Below are 24389 nucleotides of genomic sequence, written 5' to 3'. Positions count from 1 at the left end.
CACCTCCACCGGTTCAATCTTTTTCTTTCGAAACCTTTCTTCATGGGCTTGTAATGAACCCATAAGTTCATCGACCGTCATGGCATCCAAGTCTTTGGATTCTTCAATTGCAACTGCAATATGATCATACTTCTTGTCTAAGGACCGAAGTATTTTCTCAACAACACGAACATCGGAAACGTATTCTCCGTTTCTTTTCATCTGATTAACAATTGCCAAAATTCTAGTGAAATAATCAGCAATCGATTCAGATTCTTTCATATGAATTACCTCGAATTCGCCTCTCAAGGTTTGAAGGCGAATCTTCTGAACTTTCTGAACTCCTTGATGTGTGTTTTGAAGAATCTCCCATGCCTCTTTAGCGGTAGTGGGGTTCGAAACTTTTTCGAACATGGAATCATCTAACACTTGATAGATGATCGACAGGGCATATTGATCTTTCGTTCGAACCTTCTCCAAGGCATTCCTCTGGTTCTGGTTCAACGTGGCTTCATCCTCTGGCTCATCATAGCCAGTGTTAACAAGTTCCCACACACCGTAGCGGCCGAGTAGAGCTTTCATTCTAACAACCCAGTTATCATAATTTTCTTTGGTAAGACGAGGGTATTGAAGAGGAAGTTGATTGTTCGTTGAGGCCATGATCACGAACCGTAAGCTCTGATACCAATTTGTTGAGCGTCAGAGACGCGGCAACAACTTGATTTGATGGAAGAAATTTTTTGAAGGTGAAACAATCACAACTCGTGCAAAGAAAAGAAGAGGATAGATAGAATTTTCTGACTCAATATATTTCACTCAGATTTCACTCTCTTAAAAAAAATACGAGACTCCCCTATTTAAAAAAAAAGTTACGTGACCCTTATCTTTCCTAAAATATAACTAGAAAGAATATCTCACAATATCTCATCTTATCTCTTAATATCTAACCATTTATCTTAATATCTCACCATATATATGAAAAAACAATTATTTCACCTAAAAACACGAAAAATCAAAATATGGAAATACAAACAGACTCAAAAAAGAACTGCGCTAGCCCCCCTCGAGGACTAGTCGGGCATCACCGCTGGTTTGAGCCCTAGCTCGCCGGCCGCGCGGACACCTCAGTTATCAAAAAAAAAAAACAGACTCAAAAAAGAAACAAGTACCAACAAATTTGGTTTAATTTCTAACAATTCTCGGCAAAGATCTGATGTCTCAGTTGTTGCTTCAATTCATCGCATGTATTGACTTGAGTTGGGACCTATTGGATCTCGTCATACTTGGTCCACCACCATAGCTTTGCATCACCCAAGAGATGCATGGAAGCCATCGCTACCTTGGTTTGCCAGAGTCCAAAAGCACAGCCCCAAAGTATTGCTCCGTGTCGACTAGAAATTTCTCGTGCTACTTAGCGTCCCAAGCACCAAATAAACCCTTGGATTTGGCACCTTATGCGACCTACCTCGAAGTTGGGCACGTTACCCATGGCTCGCATTAGTATGGCCACTTGCGCAGTCAGTTGCACTATCTCTTAGCACAATACAGGCCTAGTCTCTCGAACGTCATCCTCAAGAATACCCATTCGATTGCTCACAGCATGATGCAATCCCTCAATGAACCTGATCCATTCAGCGTGTTCCGTGAATGATGCCCCCAAGCCATCTAAAGCATTCACCTTGGTATGCAAATCCTCAATCTGTTTCCAATCTCCAATCATACAAGTGTCGACTGTGATTGCAAAGTCTTTCGTTGTAATTTAGGTTGATACCAAATCTCACTGCCAAGGCAGTTGGCCCATTTTAAAGGAACTTGTGGTGTGTACTATCCTCGATCACGAGTAGTACACCCGTCAACTCAAGCGTGCAATGCCCCAATGCTAAGGCACATGCGTAATTTGTAAGATCATTTGTAAGAAAGCAAGAATGAAAACTGTTTGCGAGAAAATGTTCTACTCAGTTGTACCAATCAATGTTACAAGCAATGTACATGAAGGGATTATCGAGATAGGATAGTTTGACTAGTTCAACTCCCGTAAAGAGTTGAGATGGTATCGTCTAAACTTTTGCCTTGGCATGAGAACATGTTCTACTCAGAAATACATTATGTATGCCAGCATGAGTAGACATTACAGGTGCTTGAGATGGTATCGTCTAGAATTTACAATAAATAAGAAAATATGAAATGTCTAAAGTACCCCTACACTATTTAGACGCGTGCTTGATCCAAGAGGCCATGGACAATTCGCCTTGGACAAGCTTGGATCAAAGCACTCACAAAGGAATTGTGACACATGTCCATGTGATCTTCACTCAAAGCAGTTTGCCCACAATTTATGGAATTTGAACAGGTAATCTCCATTTCCTGAATTGGAAATCCTGCAACACCTAAACCAACTGAGCCAACCTCGAGGGATTTCGTGTCATACTTTATTAATATTAGCATTTCAAATAGTTGCACTACCACTTTCAAGCTAGTATTGGAGCAACAGATGTCAAGTTTGATTTCTCCCACCCTTTCACCATTTATAAGTTTTGCTTCTCAAAACTTTATCAAGTTTTCACGTAGAGGGGAGTGCTAAGTTACAAAATAGGTTCCACGTGATACTCTATCAAGTTAAGCATTTGGAGTAAACAGCAACACCTCCCTTTATAAGTTTATCGACAAACTAATCTTCTTCTATATTATCGATATAGCTTTGTGTTTGTATCAGTCGGGTGAGATCCTAAATCAATTTTGGTGCACTCGACTAAGTCCACCTCAGGTGAAAGGCAGGCCTCTCTAGCTATTCTTCACAAGCTGCTAAAATAATTGGGATCTTATCACTATTATAAGCACGTAGATAAGATTACTCCTTAGAAAATGACATTAAAATAAATTAGGTCGGTGATATCTTCACATAGAACATTCGCTCACACAAATCCAACCACAGCAACAACAACAAAGAAAACGAGAGACGTATATGGTCTAATTCCATGTGCTGCTTCGGACCGTATAAGTACAGAAAAAATTATCAATAGAAAATGATGAAACTGAAGTTAGAAGCAAAGCGACGTTGACTAAAGACCTCAGAAATACATTTCCTCTTTCTCTTCTGCTTTCGTAAAAAGGAGTTTCTTTCTCTTGATGCTTAGAAAGCAAGGCCCCCCTAAACCATTTCTTTGTGAAACAGCAACAGGGGAGACACAAAATCGAGATCATGCAAGGGTAAATCTGGCTTGATCGCAACCCGAGCCCTTCTGCGAAACAAAATTGCATCAACTGGCTAATAGTTTTTGCCTTTTTGGATTTATCATTGCTTGTTTGTTTTCCATATAATCTAATGGATAAGTTGATTAGTGTATTTATATTGGTGCGACAACGTGACGTGTGGTTAGGTGTGTTGCCTATATAAAACTTACATCTCTTGGCAAGGAGTTAAGGGAACGTCACTATTAGCTGCGAACATGCTGAGGAAGATCTCTCTCTCTTTTTTTGACCACATGTTATCACTGAGAGAAGTAAACTCCAAAAACTGATAATTGAAACCAAACATGAATTTAGGAGATATAGATTCATTACTTTAGTGTCAACATGAGAAAGATGGATTGATTTAGGTTTTTCAAAACCTTTTCCCCAACCAGATCAAACAATTACGACAAAAGATCTGCATCTGATAAATGAATCTTCATAAGGAACAGTCAGGATGCAAAGAAAGGTTAATCCAATCATAATCGGTGGGAGACGCGTGAAAATTCGGTTTATGTAATTAACTAACTGCAAGCTCATATTGCCATGCGTATAATAATGATCGTGTGACGTTCTTTGCATGATGAACGTAATGAAATTCTCCAGGAGATTATTCTTATGAAACGATTTGCTATATCAAGGAGTGATTCTATTTCACAAACCTAAACTATATGTGGAGCAGGTCTATTCTTAAACCACTAAGATTGCATTTGGTCTTCAAGACAAGAAAGATAGGATGAGATCAGAAATCCCCTGGCTTGCTTCTGTATTATCGTATTTTTGGAAAATTACTGGTTATAACAACTGGTATGGCCATATCATATCCATTCGAATTATTAGTCCACCTAGGCTAGATTAAAAATATTAAAAAATCAACAAATTACCGAAAGCGAAAGATAGAAATGCTAGATTTAGGGATTGTGGCAGTTGCTGTGACCGTGATTGAAGATAGCCGCCACCGCCGCCGCGGTTGTTGCCTCTTTATAGTGACCACCAAATATAGGATACGATGAATTAAATCATATCCATGCGAAATGAGACCCTAGTCTCTGACCAAAAGGGAAAAAAAAAGTTTAGCCGATCTAAGATTTCTAATGTACCGTGATACTACTCATTAATTTTAATGTGGTTCTACTTCTAATATTGCTTGAATTCAATACTGATGGAGGATAAACAGGGCAGAAATCGTTTAAATTTTCATTGAATCGGCTTAGTAGTTAAGAATTGAACATCTGTGTGGATTTTAGCGCACGACAAGGTTCGATTCCCCACACTACCTAATTCGGACCTTTACATGGAGTTTTAACTTGTGCCTTACCTAATATAAGATTAGAGGTACTTAGTGAATGAGTTTAGGATTTATCAACTTGAATAGGATTATCATCATTAAAGGAATTCAAAATAAAATAAAAAAATAAAAAAGGTGGGAACCTAACGTGGATCTTCCCTGTGCCGCCTAAAACAACAAAAAATCAATTGGGTTACGTGCATGTGTAGGATTAGGTATAAAAAAATTCGTCAGTTGGCCCTTTTTTCTCTGTAGGAGCTTCTAATTGCCTCGTGAACTCATGGTGGCAACATGAAAACGAGTCAAAACATCGAGCGTCACTGTCTTGCACACTGTAATGTTGCATGCATGATTGATTCGATGGGACGAAAGACAACGTCGGATTTGCATTATACTGAGCATAATGCCCCAAAGTTGCCACCGATGGTGTTCTCCTCACTGTTTGCAATCGAAATCCTCGTCAGTGCATATGTCACGAGCCATTCAATCAAGTGCACAAAACTTTCTGGAAAGATGAGATCATTATCCTTGATGAGATTGATCAAATTGATTATAAAACCATAGTAAAATACCAACGAGTGGTGGATATATTATTGTAGATTGACGAATTCTATGGTTGACACGGTTAGTTGCCCTGATATGGGTACTTGCACAAGCCAAAGATATAGATTAACCAGTTCATGCGGATTGCAGGGTACTTCATAGGCTTTCGGATAGCCAGGCCTCCACAGCTGGTCCTTGAGTTAAAAAATAAAGAAAAATTGATTCTAAGCTTGTCGTCGTAGTTTCTTTATGGATTGCACAATATAATTATGCATTATGCTCAGTACTATCATATTTGGTCATGCTAATATTTGTGTGAACTACACACTAATTTTCAGTTAAGATGAATGACTCAACTCGATATTTAGCTTATACTCCCTCTCTTTCAATCTCACTATTTTTCTGACTAAAGGATTCAGATCTTATTTAGAGAATAAATTGACTATTTGACTAGCTCTCACATGCCAAATTAGCAACTACACATTTGATTAGGGAATTACACAAGCTATCTTCACCTACCAAAACACAAAATTCCCAGATCTTCCCTATTCTCTTTGCTTTTTGTAGCACCGTTGTAGCTTCCACTACAACAATCCTATCAATTAGAGGCAGAAAATTAGAGACATACATATTTTGCTGCTGAAACATTACTTGTGGAGGTAGAAATAATATCTGCCTTTATAAAGCAAAATTTGGATGACATGAAATGAGTTTTTAGTGAAAAAACTTTTGCCTCCAAACATAATTTGTAGAGGCAAAATTTCATCTGCTTCTACATACTATATTATTTGTCACTATATGTTATCCAATATAGAAACAAAAAAGAATGAATTGAAGCCATTTAAGTATTTAACTATAACACTTTACTTGAGGCAAAAATAACATTTACCTCTCTATAAGCATGACAAAATATATCAAATTTCTACTTGACCAATGATTCATGCTTTAATAGTGGAGATAATGTGTTCTGTGCATTTTTATTTTCACATGCATCCTTTGGTAAAAAAAATTATTGTACATGCATCCACATGTGCAATTTTGCTAGCCTTTTCTTTTATTTATCTTCAGAAAATGAAAATATTCAATCTTTTTCAATCGTTTAGGATTAAAAAAAAGTAAAAGTGTATGTCTCACAAGATTTAGATTGAACAAAATGTAATATAAAAGTCTATCCAAACACGCTTAAAGGAGATTTGAAATATTCAAAAGAAGGCTTAATATAATGTATATTCAAGTTAATATAGCTTTTCAACGAGAGTGTAAAATTGGACGGTAGTATACTATGTTTGTGAAAACACATACATAAAGTTTGTAGTATTTTCTGAATAACATAACCTTGGTATTCGACATGTCAAAATTGAGAAACACGTTTGTCTTTCTAAATTGTGCTCACATTTTAAAAAAAAACAAGGAAATTATTTAAGGCAGCACACATATTCCCTAAACTTTCATCTCATTTTTTTCTTGGGAAAAAGACACCAAAAGCATCATACTATATCCACTGTGACCCATTAACTCTAAAGTTTTTTTTTATGATGTCAAAAATCCCAAACTTGTACTTGTGTAACACATTGACCCTATGTCAAGGTTCCGTCAATAAGCATCGTTAATAATTTGCCTACATGGACGCCGAAAGGCAAGCGCTATCGACATGGCGCTCACGTAACTTAAGTAAAATAAAAATGACTTGTTTTGGCTGAAAAATCATCTGACGAAACTTTAATAAGGTGTAAATGTGTCACATAGATATAAGTGTAGGGTTTTTTATGTCACAAAATTTTTTTAGGATAAGTGTGTCGTAGTAGGCATAGTTTGAGTTTTTTTTATGTCACAATAAAAAATTTATGATAAATATGTCACAGTGAGTATAATTTAAGGTTTTTGGTGGTTTAGGAAATTTCCCATTTATCATTGAAAAAAATATACTTCGACCCATTAAAAGTCATGTACATCACATGTGCTAACGCTTCCCTTCATCAATCCTTCATAATAGGAACTCTTCTTGATACCGCTGTAGCAGATCCATGCATTGTACGGATGCGAATTTATCACATCCGTAAAGGTGGTATACGAATTTTTTTTTTTATAAATTATATGTTGATTTGTATCTTGCTTCATATGAATCTTCCATTTTTGGACATAATTATAAATATGAAATTCTTAGGTCATATTATATATTAATGGGAAATATGGGGACCCGAATAGTTACTAAATTTCTAATTGTCGTTGTTATATGATAAAAAGAAATTTTATGTATAATCAACAACGTTCTTGTAATAATGAGGGAACATAACAAAAATCTTCAATTAATTACTTTATAGAAAGAGTTACAAAACATGTTAGAATTTTCAATAATTGCTTAGTTGCAACATTAAAACTCATTAAAACTAATATATTTTTTAATAAAACTCACAGTATTCAATGAGACGAGCAAATTTTAGTTTGAAGCAAAATGAGTGGAGAGTACAATTCCAAAGAGAATGATCAATTCCTTACAAACTAGAGTCCTACACGTCACTTTTAGAGGCAATCTCATGCCATAAATTTACATTTACATGGATGGTTTGACCTTTTTTGCCGCTTCACTATTTCAGTTATCACTAAAATCAATTTGATATTGTCCAAGCATTCCTTCATTAACAGCCAAACTTCGAATATACCTGAAAGTTCATGACAGAGCAAAGGAATAAAACCTGAAGCCGATTTGGAAACTTCTAACCCTCGCAAGAATATTCCCCAAACCCGACAAAGAGATAGACCCAAAACAAGCGAATAAACTAATATATATGGATGAATTAGGGCGGCCAAGACAATACATTTACATGGATTAAGTATGTATATGTAAACAATAAGGAAAAATTGTCCAAAAAGTCATAAAATTTTATTCAAACCTTTCAATTATACCAATTTAGGTCAACCCTTTTTACGACTTGCCAATTTAGTCTTAAACCTTATTTTAGTCCTAAACCTTTTAACGATTTGCCAATGTAGTCATAAATCTTTTTACGATTTGCCAATTTAGTCATTTCGACCAATTTTGACCGGAATCTGCTGACATGGCGGTCTAGTTAGTGCCGACCATCCTATGTGGCATGGTCGTGTAGGATGGTCGGCGCTAGCTGGACAGTTTTTCTAAATTTTTTTGATTTTTTTGTTTTTTCTTTTCTTTTTCTTTCCTTTTTTTCTTTTCTATTCTTTCTTTCTTTCTTTGCAACTCCGGGCCGTGATGCCCTTGCCCATACTAGGTGAGGGTCATCGGCCCTCTCCTGTGGTCAGCCGACGACTTCACCGGCCTAGAGTTGCAAAAAAATAACAAAAACAAAGAAAAGGAAAGAAGAAAAAGAAAAGAAAAGAAAACATAAAATAATAATTAAAAAATTCAGAAAAATTAAAAAGAAATTGCAAAAATTGTCCATGTAACTGCCGTTCATGCCTCGTTGGATAGCTGGTGCTGACTAGACCACCACTGTCAATGGATTCTAGCCAAAATTGGTTAGAATGACTAAATTAATAAATCGTAAAAAGGTTTAGGACTACATTGAAAAATCGTTAAAAGATTTATGACTAAATTGGCAGAATTAAAAGATTTAGGACTAAATTGATAAGTCGTAAAAAAGTTTAGGACTAAATTGATACAATTGAAAGGTTTATGATTAAATTAATTGTCATGCAGTAGGTTTAAGACTTTTTAAACTAAATTGACTAAACAGTAGTCATGGAAGCACCGGCGCTTAACTCCTGCTCACGCGCACCTCCAATCACCTATTAATTAATCATGTTCTGCAACAAGTTAAACCAAGGCGAATTATTATGTTACAATTCGAATTTTCTTTCAAATCAAGGTGTTAAAAATCGACCAAAAAAAAAAGGTATTAAAAATCCCATCCTAACTCCGGTCACTATCGGGCAAATGGACTTAGGCGACGAAAGTGGATCGGACAGACTAATTTCCTCTTTATGTACACATAACGTGACATCGAGACACTAAACTACAAAGTACCCACAAAAATAATGATGCATCGCCATAAAATTCCATGCGAAAGGAATGCTTTCCTACTTAGTACTAAGACAGGATCAGGATCTTGATTCGTGTCGTGGGACACGCCCCCACTTTCCGTTTTTTAAGCTACAACCCTGCAATTGCATCAAGAAAAGAAAAACAATTATTGTTGGGCTCTGTTTTTTTTTCGGAAAAAACGAATGATTTGAAAAATATTTTCTCAAAAATATCCTTTGTATTGCTTATAAAATTAAATAAACGAAAAATATCATCTACTAATTATTTCAAGAAATACAAATGATCATTTTTAGAAAAATGTTATCTGAATGATTCATTTTCTCACGAATAAATGGAGCCTCAATTATAAGTCACATGATTAAGGAAATTCAAAAACTATTACCCTCCAAACCTAATTATTGCAGCTTTATATTACATATATATATATATATATATATATATATATATATTATCTAGTAACAAAAGACAAGAACAAAACATCACTATCCATGATCAAATTGGTGTATTTGGTGCTATACCATGCAAGAACCACCACCTAAAGCAAAATCGCTCGGGGATAACCTAAACAAATTCCCCTCCCCCTGCAAAGACCAAAACCATCGAACGCGTCGATGACGGAGAATTATTATTATCGAGAAGGCGGATTTTGTCAGCTTTGAACCAGACAGAAGATGTGTGGGGTAAGGAGAGGAAGAGAGTCTTCGCCGAGGTGGTTGAGTCAGCAGCAGGCCCCAAACTCTGACTCAGCCGTGACTAAGACTCCATCTGCATGAGTGCATGGCACGCCATGATGCCTGATGCATGCATGCGTTGGCAACCCCATGCATGGTCATGGCCATGGACATGGACATGGCGGCGATGATGATGGGCTCTTCTGTGGGGTCGGTCACGATCACGAGCGAGAAAGGAGCGAGAGAGGGAGAGAGAGAGAGAGAGTTTGAAAAAGGAATGTAGCGGAGAGTGGTTTTGACTGGGTGGGAGAAAAAGGTGATGCGCCACCGGACGCCCGAGGTTGACAACGTGGGGCCGATCCACGTCAGCCCGGCATGTTCCTTAGTAAGATTTCTCGAACCCGCACGCCATTTCTTGTCAAGCTTCCTACATTCAAACACGTCTCTCTCTCTCTCTCTTCGATGTTTTGAGCTTTTGCGATTTCCTCTCTCTCCAATTCCCCAATTGAGCTCGAAGGAAAATTTTGTTCCTTCCATCCTTTGTTTTGGACTTTGGACAATAGGGGGTCCTAAAAAGTCTTTAGAAATTGATTGATTGATCTCCTAAGATCATTGCAGCCGGGGTCTTGGCAGCCTTTCCTATAATCGGGTGAGCTCCATCAATTTGTTTCTTATTTTAATATATCGGTGCCCACATACCTCTATCCTTCGAGTTGGTACGATATCTTTTTCTTGCTCCGTCAATGACTACACCCTCTCATTTCTTTTACATTACGTGGTTCGAATGTAGCCTTTTAAGGACTTGCTAAGGTCCATGGACTTTGGATAATATGGGGTGCTAAAAGTCTTTTGAGATAAGAGCGTGTACGGACATAATTTTTTCATTTAATTTAAATTATGGGATGGATGCATGTTGACTTTACTTTAACCCGGAACACTTGAAATTTTTACAATAATAAATATCGACATGCAGAATCACATGCAATTATTTTGACGAAATTTAGATAAAAGTTTAAATGTCGATGAATTTGCTTTTCAAAAAGCTTAACCTAACATGACCTAAGACCGATTTTTTATTAAAACTTACAATAACATTTTTGAGTTTTTAATAAGCTCGAGCTCAGTAAATTTTAACTAAGCTCGACCAAATCTAGTAACTCCTGTTGCACATTATCTCTTAGTTTGTATTTGGAATTTTCAAAACAACCTAGACATACAAATTCAGCGGGCAATCTCAGATTCCTATCTCCAATTTTTCCCCCTTCCATCATGGTCTAACAAAAGCTGGCACAAAAGTCACAATAATAGCTTTAACCGTGAATTTATCTTTGGTCAATGTTTTTCATCATGATCCCTTTGAACAAATTTCAAAAAAGGACGTCCAATAAGCACGCAAAAGAAGAAATAATTTCCACATTCCTATTAGTCAATTTTCTATTTGATGATCCGGAATTCTCTCCAAGATTCTCTCCCACCATTATTTTCGACTGCAATAATGTCGAATGGAAACAAAAATCGAGAAGCTAGGCTAAGACCCCATTAGTCAACAGATATATAACTAGTCAAATTGACAAAACGTGGCAAAGCTGTTTAAATTAATTTATTAAAAAGGTGGCCAGTAACATTCGTAGTCACAAAAACCATCCTTAAGCAGCCTCCAGTCATCGCAGCGCCAATGTTTTCGTAACGCACTGGGGCAGCCAGTTGGAACTATGATACGATCGTAGATATATATATATATATATATAAATATAATTTAAGGGTTAATACTACGAAAAACTCTAAATTGATATATTTGTGAAAAATTTATTTCCAAACTAATTTTTGAATCATCAAAAATTACAAACTGGTACACCTGCGACAATTTTACCATCCGTTAGTTTTCGTTAGATTTTACCGCCAATTTGCTGAGTTGGATGACACATGACAGTCGACGGATGTACCGGTTTAGGGTTTTACTCTTCGTTTGTCACAAGTCTACCAGTTTGTGATTTAAAGTCCTTGAACATGAATTAATGGAAAGACAACATTGCATGTTTTCATACTGTTCAAGAACTAAATTGAACATGCACAAAAAATCCATGGACTATATTGAATAAATTAAAAGTTCAGGGACAAAATTTCACATCGAGCTAAAGTTCGGGACCACATTGAACAAATTTAAAATTTAAGGACTACATTGCACATTAAGCTAAAGTTCATAAATCATTTATATCATTATCTCATGTGGGATCTTACGATTTTGTCCTAAAAGGAGCCATCATCGGCAAAAGGGTGAGATCTTTGTGATAAGTTACGAGAAAATATCGACTCTCTATCGATATGATCCTTTCTTCCTTCCTAAATAAAGTTTACCTGAGATAGCATCTGATCTTTGTTCTAGTAGGATCCTGATTTTCAATATATTAAGACCTGTGCCTTTTGAACGGGGTAAGTGTTGGGTAGGGTCTTAACTTAAAGTTAAGCCTTTCTAACTTTAGATATGCCCTCCACCAGATGCAATGGGACGATTTTAGCTATAGATCAACACACTAGCATAAAACCTTCCCTCTCGCTGTCTAACCCCTTCTTGGTCAACACAGCCGTCGCCAATGATAGCAACCACCCAAAAGCCGCCGCCAGAAAGGACAGCCGCCGGCACACTGCATCGTCTCCAGTGCTCTATCTGATCCTCTCGTTTTGATTTGTGCCATTGCTGTCATCAAAGGTCGTGTCCATGTTTCGACGCAATCTCCCTCCCTCCCTCCGTCCCCTGATGCTTTCTGCCGTTCGTGCTGTTTACGGTGACGAGATTTGGCTCGTCGCTATTGACTTGTCACCAAACAAGCCGATCTAACTCCTCTGTTACGCGGTATGACATCTGTGACATTGCTCTATTTCTCCTCCGAGAGCTAGAGTCATATCCCAAATATAGTTAAGAATTTTAGAGAATAATGGATCATCCTTTGAAAAAAAGGACAAAACGGTGATTTCGCAAAAGTATTAATATTGAACAAAACCTTTCATTGATCGCAAATTATTAACAAAATTCAGTCTATCATGAATTAACCAAAACTAGAAATTCATAGATACCAGAAATAATACATAAAACTTTTTCTAAGGTAGACAAACAAAGCAGTCCAGAGAAAAGTTTATTCAAAATTACTGATGTGAGAGTATTGGGTTCTACCGATCGGCCTTCAAGCTCCACTCGTGTTTCGTCGATCAAACTAGCTCGCTCGTTATTTATGTAGGCAAAGACCTATTTCGGTTACAACTTAATAAGTTGTATTCAAGGTTGAAGTTGTCCATTATGCAAAGAGGTTATCGATTTGGTGGATGAGTTATTGATTTCGTGGGCATCAATCAGTCACCTCATTGTCAATTTACAAGCTTGTTGTCAATTCCGAGACTTCTAATTACTTGACAACCGGAGGCTATTTTGGTCAATTTCTATCGCTATTTAATGACTGTCTACGATGACTGTTCGGCTTCAAGATTGGTGCATGAATTTAGAGAGCCTTATCAAGTTTCAATGCATCTAATAATTAGTCGCTTGCATTTACGTCTCTTAATTCACAACTTTTTACTTTATTATGGTGTTGCTTTTAATTGTCATAATCAGGTGAATTCGGTTTCCAGAAATTCGAAGAGTCTTTTCTTTTGTTTAGCAATATCTCTATAAATTGAGGTGTAATCTCATTGTAAAAGACAGAACACATGAATATTGAAAAATATAATATTTTCCTCTATGTGAGTGAATATATTTGGAGAGTCGATTACTCCATCCCGGTTTCTTTATCCTTGGAGAGTTGATTACTCTTTGGTGGTGGGTCAAGAAGCCCTTTGCCGTCGACGGTGGTTTGTCCTTTAGGCCCTGGTGGTAAGCTTCTCATATCCCGAAATCCTTTATCTTTGACAGGTGGTTTGTCCTTTAAGTTTTGGTAGTGAACTTCATCAATCCCGATCTTGATCCTTGGCTGGTGACGCGTCTTTTAGGCCTTTGTGGTGATTGTAATCTATCATGCATTTATTTTCATCAATCAACGGCCATTCCAGACACTCTGATTTATCTATACTTCCTTCGACATTAGTCAAAACATCATTCACTCGCCCTCGCAATTGCATCAGTCACAACGGCCCCTAAATGATTACTCAGTGATAAAAGAGGTAGACGTCCTAGCGAAACTTGACTAGTATTGGTCCTTGACATTGTGCTTTGAGAAAATCATATGGAAAAATTAACATATGTCGGATAAATTTCAGGATTAACATCGTAGGTTATGGTTTCAATTTTTCGATTCACCTGAACAAATATTAAGTTCCAACCAATAAGGACATGCCTAAGCACGGAAATCAAATGCATTTTATTAATTCAAAATTTGTCGAGAATTCAAATCAAATCGCTTGCGCGACTGCTCTTTAGTGTCGCCCGGGCATGATGTGGATAGAAACTTCATTCATCTCTATCTTTAATTTCCGCTTTTTAATCGCTATAGTTTCTTTATCTAAACGCAAGCACAGGGATAGTGCGCACCGGAGAAAAAGAGCGATTTCGACCGTACAAGAAGCCCGATAGGGCCCAATGGTGCAAAAAATGCCGGTTGGGCCCGTGCAAGGCCCAGATGGAGATCAATCGAATGAGAGTGATTTTGCGGGGAGCACGTTTTCACCGAGACAGACCAGCAACTCATGCTGAATTTTTTTCATTGATCTTAAAGCTAAAGCGCGCCATTTCAATGAAGGAGAATTGTTCCAGACATAAAGTCGCACGGTCCCGCGACTGATCAAGTAGGCAGAGAATAAAAAACATGAACCAAACGCGAACAAGACCAGGCAAAAACACACAGTGGCACATTGGTGATAGGGTTCATATGATTTGTTCGGCAGGAAACCCTAACTATACAAAGATATCATCAACTAAAAGGAGAGAGAGAGTTTACAGAGTTGATAGAGCGTTCGCTGGAAGGGTGAATCGGAGAACACGAAGAGCACTGCGACAAGTGAGCAGCGAGTGAATGCGAAGAGGAATTAAGGTATATTGACTAATTAATTGGGTGAATTATGTAAACGAGGGGCCTAAACTAAGTTTTTTCCTCCAGTAAATGTACCTTCAAATAATCACTAGATCTTGATGCTTAATTAGCTAGGGTTGATTGCTCATTAAACATTCAACTAGGTCGAGCCTGATAGAGCTTTAGTGCTAGATAATTCCATTGAATGCCTCACACTTACATGATTAATGCTCCAAGTTGAAGGGGAAAATAGTAAAAAAAAAGTCATAAACCTATTACAATTATGCCAAATCAGTCATAAATATTTTGCATTTGTGTCGATTCAGTCTATCCGATCAATTTTGACCAGGCAACACTGACGTGGCACGACTAGCGCTGACGTGGCACGACTGACGCTGATGTAGATAATTTTTAACAATATTTTAATATTTTATCGAATTTTTTAATTTCTTTTTCTTTTTCCTTTTTTCCTTTTGCTTTTCTTTCCTTCTTTTCTTCTTCCTTCCTTCTTCCTTCTTCCTATAGCCGGTCGCCGAACCGAGGGAACTCACGACATATGATACAACCCATTTTAGATGATAAAGTAAGGTAACTGTCTTGAAATCTTGCATAAGATTAGAGGCGCCAGACAATGGACATCATAATCTCACATGCTGCTGTACCAGCTATCGCACTCCCCATTAGACCCTACCAAGATGCAATCAATTTCATTGATCCTCTCTCTCCTCTGCTTCCTCTTTCTGTCACTCCTCTTTGTAAGCCCAATCTTTTTATTCCAACAATAAAATCGCTTCATCAATTATGCACCCACATTGATGCTAATCATCTTAAGCAATTACTAATTTATTGCTTCTTTAATTGCGTCCTCTTCAGTTTTTGACAATGCAGGTGGATTTGACCATAATTGATTGCGTGGAGGACATTTAACAAAGTATAAGTTCATTTTGTAAGTCAAAGTATATGGAATACTCATTAGTTTATTTTTAATTTTAAAGATAAAGGTCCAGATGAAATTTTCATATGTCGTGCATGTGTCGTGCTTGTGCCGCGTGTGTGCCATTTTGTCATCTTTTAGAAGGGTTGTTGCTTAAAGTTTAAGGAGGTCTTTCCATCTAAATTATAAACTTGGACTTATATTAGAATTAGGATTTCGAATGTTAGTTTAAACGTTACATTATCTTTCAATCACATGAGCATAAGATCAAATTAATGAATATAGTGTACCTAAATCCAAAGAAGCCATTATTGATCCTATGAGAGAAAATATGTCTTCTATGAGTATGAATCTTCACCACTCTCCTCTAAAGTAGTTGTGATGGTGTGTATTTTTCTCTCAACAATTTTGTTGAAAAATAGCGGAAGCTTGATAATGGGATAAAATCATTCTCCATTAAAGAGAGACCTTATATAGAGGGAGTGATGGGACCAACCCTAGAGCCGTCAAATCTCAACTGTTTATCAAGGTTTATAATATGGGTTCTACGAGTCCAATTGGATGTCACAAATATATAGTCCATAATGTATTTAATTAAATTGGGCCCATGTCGAATGTTAAATAATAGACCTTATATCTCACATAATTCGGTTGGACCTTGTCAAGTCCAACATCGAAGACTTACCTATCAGAGGTTAAATATATACTAACATGGAGAGAGGAGAGTAAGAGGAGGAAGAGGGAGGTGAGAGTCATTGTGCTGAAAGGGAATCGTTGATGAGAGTGTACAAGGCGGTGTCGTGCCACTAGATATTGTACCCGTACTTAGTGTACTACTGTCACTCCCTGCCTAAGGTGAGAGTGTACGAGGCGGAGATTTTAGACTTTGTGGTGAGGAGCAACAGTTTGTGCAGAAGGGTTGCCAAACAAAACATTTGTGCTTTCTTTTTCCACCGCCCAGCTATACCTCCTGCAATCCGCCCAGCTATACTTCCTGCAATCATCAAGAAGAGACCCCTTAATGTGACCCCACTCTTCCTTCCAAAGACCCTGAACTCTAATGACCTCAAAACCCAAGTATCCACAAATATAAAAAATCGTGTAGGTGGATTCTTTATGTCTAACAATAAATGTTGACGGTGATACTATTATTATTATATGGTGGTTCTATTTTCTGAGCTGCCAAAGCATAGACATGTACATGGTCGTAGTCATCCCTATTGTTTGCTGTGAACGGGGCCTACAAAGACAATAAGCATCCATCGAAGCAGAGCAATAAGCATATGACCTCGTCAGATCTTGCCAGGGCCTGGCAAGGTCTAACTCACTGGCCTTCGCCTCTGGCTGGTCACCGCGGTCCGGCGACCGGCCAGAAAGAATGAAGAAAGAACAAAAAAGAAAAAAGAAATAAATAATTTTAAAAATCAAAAAAATATTATAATATTATTAAAAATTGTCAATGTCAGCGCCGGTCGCACCACGTCAGTACTAGCCTGCCAAAATTTGCTGAATGGACTGAATTGGCACAAATGTAAAAGGATTAGAACTCAATTGACAAAAAAAAGGATTTGTGATTGAATTGACACAATTACAATAGGTTTAGGTTTTTTTTGGTATTTTTTCCTTGAAGAAAGTATTTCTCCCTCATGCACATTTTTGCATGAAAATTATCTACTGAGAATTATGATGCTATTGGATTTAGTAACACATGGACATGCTCAATTAAATTGAAATATGATGACTATAGATATTGTTGAGAGAATTAAGATATTTAACCGTTCATTTCCCAGCATAATAGTTCAGTTTTCAAATGTCATGAGATACTTATCATGCCGTAGCATAATTTTTCCTTTTTAGTAAACCAGACAATGCATTTCTTGCGAACATCAGAATGGAAAAGTCAATTTACCTCATTGAAACAATAAATTAAACCACACAAATCAACTATGTATTTCTTAATCCTCAAAACATAATTTTGTAGTCATTTTCAGAAAGGAAAATTTTCAAAAACCATATTTAGTTTCATCCCCTTTACTAATTTGCACCCTCAGTTTTTGGATATCTACAATTTGCATGTTCATATAAAACACCTAAACTTAAATTATTTAACTATCCTCAACTAGATTTGCTTAACAGTTAAGCTAGCAGAAGATATTTCTCTCTACCGTTTGTGTAACTCTTTCTACCGTTTGTGTAGCTATGGTTTCCTCTCACCCCTCTCCACATCCAAAACCCTAAGCTAAACCTCACCATTGACTCCCTTTACACCTCCCTCGTAAACCCTGTGATCGTGAGTGAACCTCGATACCCAACCCCCTCTCGATTCTCCACTCCACTCCACAATGTAAACTAGCTTTCTTCCTCTCCCAACTTCTCTGTGTGCAAACCTCCTCATGGCTCGTCTAACCACCCAACCAGACCGAAGGATCAATCCTCATCCATTGTCGCAGCTCCAATTTCAATTTCTTGTTGTCCTCTCTTTCTTGCATCTCTAGCGTCTCCCACTTTCTTGCCCTTGTGCGATGGATGCTGCAAGTTTAGTACCTCCTGGTTGCCCTACGATTCTGGAAAATGCTCAGGGTAGAGCTCACACCCATGGACGAAGATAGTGGTTCCTTTGAGCAACTGGAAACTCTCTGCAATAGACCAGGTAAGTTGTTGCATAAACAAGATATTACTATTTAGGATGATGATATTTCAAAGAAAAAAAATTCTGGAATGTCAATTTACCCTTGTGGGACATCTTTTCCAAAACCCTAGCATCAATTTTCAAGCTTTTCAGATAGCCATGAGAAAGGCATGGAGAAATGATAACGTAGTTGTGAAACCTTTAGAGAATGGCATTTACTCTTTTACCTACAGCAAAGAAGAGGAAAAAAACAGGGTACTTAATGGGGGGCTATGGTCTTTCTTGAATAACTTACTAATGTTAAAGACTTGGGAACTTGATATATCACCACATTGCTATGAGTTCAACAAATGTGCTTTCTGGGTTAGAATTTTGGGCCTTCCTCTCAAATGGAAGTCTGAAGCTATGGTGACAAAAAACAAGAGTATGGTAGGACAGTGTTGGAGGTGAAATTTGAGGACAAAGGACTGGTAGTCCAACATGTTGGGAAAGCAAAGATAGAGCTAGATGTGCATGCTGAGCTGAAAGTGGGACAGTCGGCCACTCATAAGGGTAGGAAGATTTGGCTAGATTTTAAGTATGAACGGCTCCCATTCTTTCGCTACTCATGCATAAAGGTGGGGCATTATGCGAGTTACTATAAAGAGATCCCCTATGATGAACAAAAGTTCACCTCGAAGATGGGATGCTGTTATGGGAATTGGTTGCGAGCAGAAGTTCAAGATCACAGCCCTTTTTGGGATGTTTTCTATGAGAAAAAATTCAAAGAAGATAATGAAGAAGTGGAGGAGATCATCCCTGAACCACAAGAACAACAAAGACAGATAGTTGTGGTAGAGGAGGCTAGACCAAGCACCCCTGTTTGCCCGAGAACTTCATAGAAAATAGGGTCTGAGTTTCTGCAAATTAAATTTCCAACCAAAAATTCAATTGAAAGCGAGAGCCAACTGCTAGGAAGGATATTGTGATGCTCCGAACATCCTCCTAGGGACAAAAATCCTCAAATAACAAGAAAATGGGAAGCAAGGAACAAAAAAAAGGTTCATTCCCTTTACTTATGACTCCATAAATCCTAGGTGGTTGGATGAGACCCAACTTCTGGATACTTCAATCCGGATGACTAAAGATCGTGCTGGATAGGCTTTGGTGGCTAACCCTAATAAGCTAGCAAAGGAACTATGAATTTTCTGTGTTGGAACTGTCAAGGGTTGGGCACACCCTTGACAGTCCAAGAATTAAGAGCCCTTGTGGCTTGGTTCAGACCTGATGTGGTTTTCTTGATAGAAACTAAAAATTGAGAGTTGGTTGTTTAGAGAATAAGGAGGAGACTACAATTTTAGAATTGTAGGGTGGTTAACCCGGTAGGAACTGCTGGTGGTTTGGCTATCTTGTGAAATGATAGAGTTGAACTCACTTTTGATTTGCAAACAGAGAGTTATATATATCTCAGGTGCAAAGACTTATCGAGTGGCAAGAGGATGAGAGTCACTTTTGCTCATGCTCCTTATAATTTTCAAAAAGGATGTGAACTGTGGGAGGAACTCCGTGTTATGAGCTCATCAAATTTATTGCCCTGGGTTTGTCTAGGAGATCTTAACGAAGTGTTGTTCTATTGGGAAAAAGTGGGGAAGTGTTTGGTTGAAATTTCTTGTATGATAGAATTCCAGGTTTTTTTGAATGCTTGCTTGTTAATGGACATGGAATTCAAAGGATGCAACTTCACTTGGTCGAATAGCAGAGATAAGGAGGCAAACATCAAAGTACGTCTTGACAGGGTTTTATGCAACATAGAATGGAGGATTTTATTCCCTGAAGCAAAAGCTTTTGCCGTCCTAGCAATAGGATCTGATCAAAGCCCTATAGTTCTATCCCTTCAGGGCAATCATGAGAAACATAAAAAGTGTAACACCCCGAATTTCAACTCAATTCCGGAATCAATAAAACGAGTATTATTTCTTATTTCACTTTAGAAAGTCTCGCCCAGAACTGATCACTCTCGGGATACTGACCAAATGGGAATGGCTAATTAGGAAACACGGTACGTGGACCAGGGACCCGATCGCCAACCTGGCACAGATTTCGAGAAACGATGAGGAAATATTTTGGGCCAACGTGCGCCGATCGTAGGAAGGTGACGGATGTGGTTTGGTCAAGGCCAACGACGTACAATCGGATAGCAGGTGATTCTGTACGACCGAAGGTACGCGTGGCCAACCGATCCTGAACTTGAACCGAATGATCGTAACCTTAGGAACTAGCAATAATTCCTCTCGTTCTCCCGATAATCGAGGCTGTGATGACTCGTATAACCTAGGTCGATACGCGTAACCCCTAAACAGCCGCCCGTTAGTGAGAGACACTGAAATTTGAAATTGAGCAGGTTTTGATCGCGAAATTGGGCTCGAATTTCGATGTCGATTTTCGAGGGCTTAAGAGGCTATTTTTACGGAACCGACGTCATATTATGTTGGCCAATCATATTTTGGGTTGGTACGGTCAAAAAATGGAATTTCGGCCCGGGACCGGAAAAATGACCGTTTTGCCCCTAGCCTATTTTTGGGTTCCGAATTTTCAAGATATTTTGGGATAATTAAAATAAGGTTTTCAGCTCAATTATTGGACCAATTGACCACTTTACCCCTCAATTATTGGATTGGAACAAATATGGGCCATTGGATCAAGGGTAAAATTGGAAAAGTCTTGGATGAGTGACAAGTATCCCCCTAGGCCCCCTATATTTGACTCATTTGACTTTCTCTCTCCTCACTTTTCCCCCTCTCTCTCTCCGGCCAAGCTCTCTCTCCCGAATTCCCTCTCCTCCTCCGCCGGTCTTCCTCTCGGCCAAGGGAACGCCGGACCGCCGCTCGCCGGAGCTGGCCGCCGATCCGCCGTGCCGCCGCCAACGCCCAACCTCACCGAACCACTTCCCCTCCGCCGTCTCGCCATCACCGTCTTCGTCGCCGTACGGTCCGGACAAGGACTACCGTCCGTACCGCTGCGCCGCCGCCGTCGCCGCCTTCACCGTTGGAACGCCGCCGCCGATTTCGCCGTTCATCGGCAATTGGCCGCCCGTTCTTCGTCGCCTAAGTTGGATTAAGTGAGTATAACTTGCTAAACCCGGTCTAGGACAGTGTACATTTTTAAACGGGCCCGGTTTAGAATAAACTGGTGCTATTTGAGGAGAATTTGAGACTGGTAGTTCGAGGTTGAGATCCCAATTAATTTGGTGGATTATTGTGGTGATCTAGTGGTGGATTGGAGGTCGATAATGGAGTGAATAGTGGCTGTCCCCATTAATGGATGTTCGGATTAGTGTCGGTAAATTGGGGATTAATTGGCTGAATTGCCGGGATTGCCCGGATTGTTTGATTAATGGTTATTTGTGTTCAATTATAGGAAATCGGGTGTTGCCATGTCGTGTGTTCGTGTGGCCAAATTGTGCGGAGTGTGATTAGTCATTTGATGGCCTAAATTGAGTGCCGATTGGTGAGTTGTGGGCAAAAGAACACTACAAGTGCCTTAACTTGTGTATGGCGCTCACTTTAGTGCCATAACTTTTTTTTGGATCACTTTAGTGCTAAAATTTTTTAAAAACGATCACTTAAGTGCCAACTCCAGTGCCGTACACAATTTTTCGCCGGAAATCTGACGTGGCATTTTTTTTATTAATTTCTGAAGCTGACGTGGCTCGCCGGAGTCTCGCCGGAGATTGACACTTAAGTGATCGTTTTTTAAAAGTTTTAGCACTTAAATGTTCATTTTTCAAAAATTTTAGCACTTAAGTGATCGTTTTTCAAAAATTTTAGCACAAAAGTGATCCAAAAAAAGTTATGACACTTAAGTGATCGTTTTTCCTCCGACTTGGCACCAAAGTGATCCGAAAAAAAGTTATGGCACCAAAGTAAGCGCCGTATACAAGTTATTGCACTTATAGTGTCCTTTTGCCGTGAGTTGTGTATTGGGCCGCACGGTATTAATTGGCCAAGTTAGCACGTCGTTTGTGAATTGGGCACTGTGTGGTGACAGGTGTCTATGTTATGTTGATGCTCATGTTGCATTGTATTGCATTGCATGGCCACACATTGTATGCCGAGTATGGGGCATGAGATGAGAATTGTGCGAGAATGCGTGCCTGACATGAGCATGTGATCACCTAATCGCCCTGATGCGTGTTACGCGGGGTTCAGATAATAACTGGCTGTGTGTATGTGTGATCACATTTCGCCCTGATGCGTGTTACGTGGGGTGTGCCGTCCTGATGCGTTTTACGCTGGTCGTAATAATTTAATAATTAAGCATTGAGCCGCCAGTGTGCAGTGTGAGCCAGAATGAAACATGGCATGATGATGACATTTGCATGCATAAGAATGCATGGGCCAGTGTGCGAGCTTGTGAGACTCGGTGAATGGCATGCGAAACGAACCCTATTGAGCATGAGCATGCATATGGCGTACGTATGGATGGTGTGTTCGCGTACGTGATTTGATTATTATATTGAAATGCCTAACCTGCAGGGTCAGTGAGGTGAGTGATCTGGGCCTAAGGGTCTAGGTCGATTGTTGTGATTTGACTTTTGAGTGTTATACTGCTTGTCAGGAGATGTATGTTAGCCTAGCCTAGGTTTAGGGGGCTTTACTCACTGAGACGCGTTCTCATTGTTGTATAACCCAAACTTTTCAGACCCTCGTCCCTGATCATGCCGGAACTACCTCCACTTTTTGGGATTCCGACACAAATTCAGCAGTCGACCAGCGTATTTCCCTCTAGCAATGGGGAAGCTTATGTAAGGTATCGATCGGTGCTTTTTGTGAACGTGGGCGAATACTTCTATCAGACCCAGGAGTACATTGCTTGGTGTCTTCGAGACGTTGATGGGAACATAGGCTGGCCTCTCAAGACCTTCGACGCCCCACTTGAAGGAAATGGCATGATGGAGCCTATAGTCGCGGATGGTGAGGTGATGAATCCTCAGGATGATCATGATTGGGATGTCCAGGATGAAGTAATGAATGGGGAGCCACAGGTGATAGTTGAAGATCCAGATCAAATGGAGGACGAAGTAGATGAACCGGAGGCCATGGACCTAGATTCAGAGGAGGATGGGGAAGTTACAGAGTTAGGCTCGGATGAAGAGATAGGATTATACCTCGACCCGGAGTTAGACCCGGACTCCAAAGATGAGAGGGCTGCGGCAGAAGGCATGGATTCTGAGCAGTCCGAATCTCAGGAGAGTTCTTCAGAGGAGTCCTCAGAGTCTGATTAGGACTGGGAGCCCTAGTATAGGTCCTAGCCCTTAGAAGGGAAGCTCGTACCTTTTTGACTGTGACCTTCCCTGTAGATGACCTAACCTTCTCCCAGCCATTGTCCCTTTTTGATCTGGTGGCTACTGTATGTTGGTTTTGTTCTTATCTTTTAGTTTGTATGAAAAGTACTTTGTAAAAAGGCTTCCTTGTAGAAATGGAAAATGTATATTTGTGAGTATATTCCTGTTTGGTTGTTGTTCTATCTTTGGTCTCGTGTGTTTATATTGTACGGGTGTTTAGTTAGTACTTCCGCATGTGCCTTATCTCTGTTTGGGTATTGGGTCGGCGACGCGTCCTGGGAGCGTTGCACCATAATCGATCAAGGGTGGGATGCTCGCGTGCCGGAGGGTACGGGACGTGATAACCCCGTTTGATTTTGTATCAGAGCAAGGTCAGCTCGGTCCATTTCGATCGAAATCTGGAGTGATAAGGAGCGATGAGACCATGGGTAGTCCATAGGGTGACCTCGTGTGCTAAGTACATCTCCTGACAATTTGTGCTTTGAGTGATTGATTGTGTGACCCGTAATAATGCAGGTGCGGCAGGACCCGAGGTAAGTGTACTAATCTCTTTGGGTGAAGTTGTGTCAGTTGTGTTGGAACGCATGCTGAGTGCTAGCTTGTTGTGCTAGATACCTGCCTAGGAGTTAGACTGGGTTAGATTGGTTTAAGTTTTTAATTCCTTAGTGGAATTATAGCAGGTAGTTGAGTAGCCGAGTTCGTAAGGATGAGTAGGAGAAGAGGAAAAGAGCCCCAAGGTTAGTCTAGCGAGGGAGTCTGCGAAGCTAGAGATCCAAGGTTCG

This window comes from Syzygium oleosum, unplaced genomic scaffold (genome assembly GCF_021117445.2).
Source record: "Syzygium oleosum isolate NSW1041296 unplaced genomic scaffold, Sole_v2.1 Sole_v2.12, whole genome shotgun sequence".
In the NCBI taxonomy this organism is placed as follows: Eukaryota; Viridiplantae; Streptophyta; class Magnoliopsida; order Myrtales; family Myrtaceae; genus Syzygium; species Syzygium oleosum.
This window is presented reverse-complemented; position numbering follows the sequence as displayed.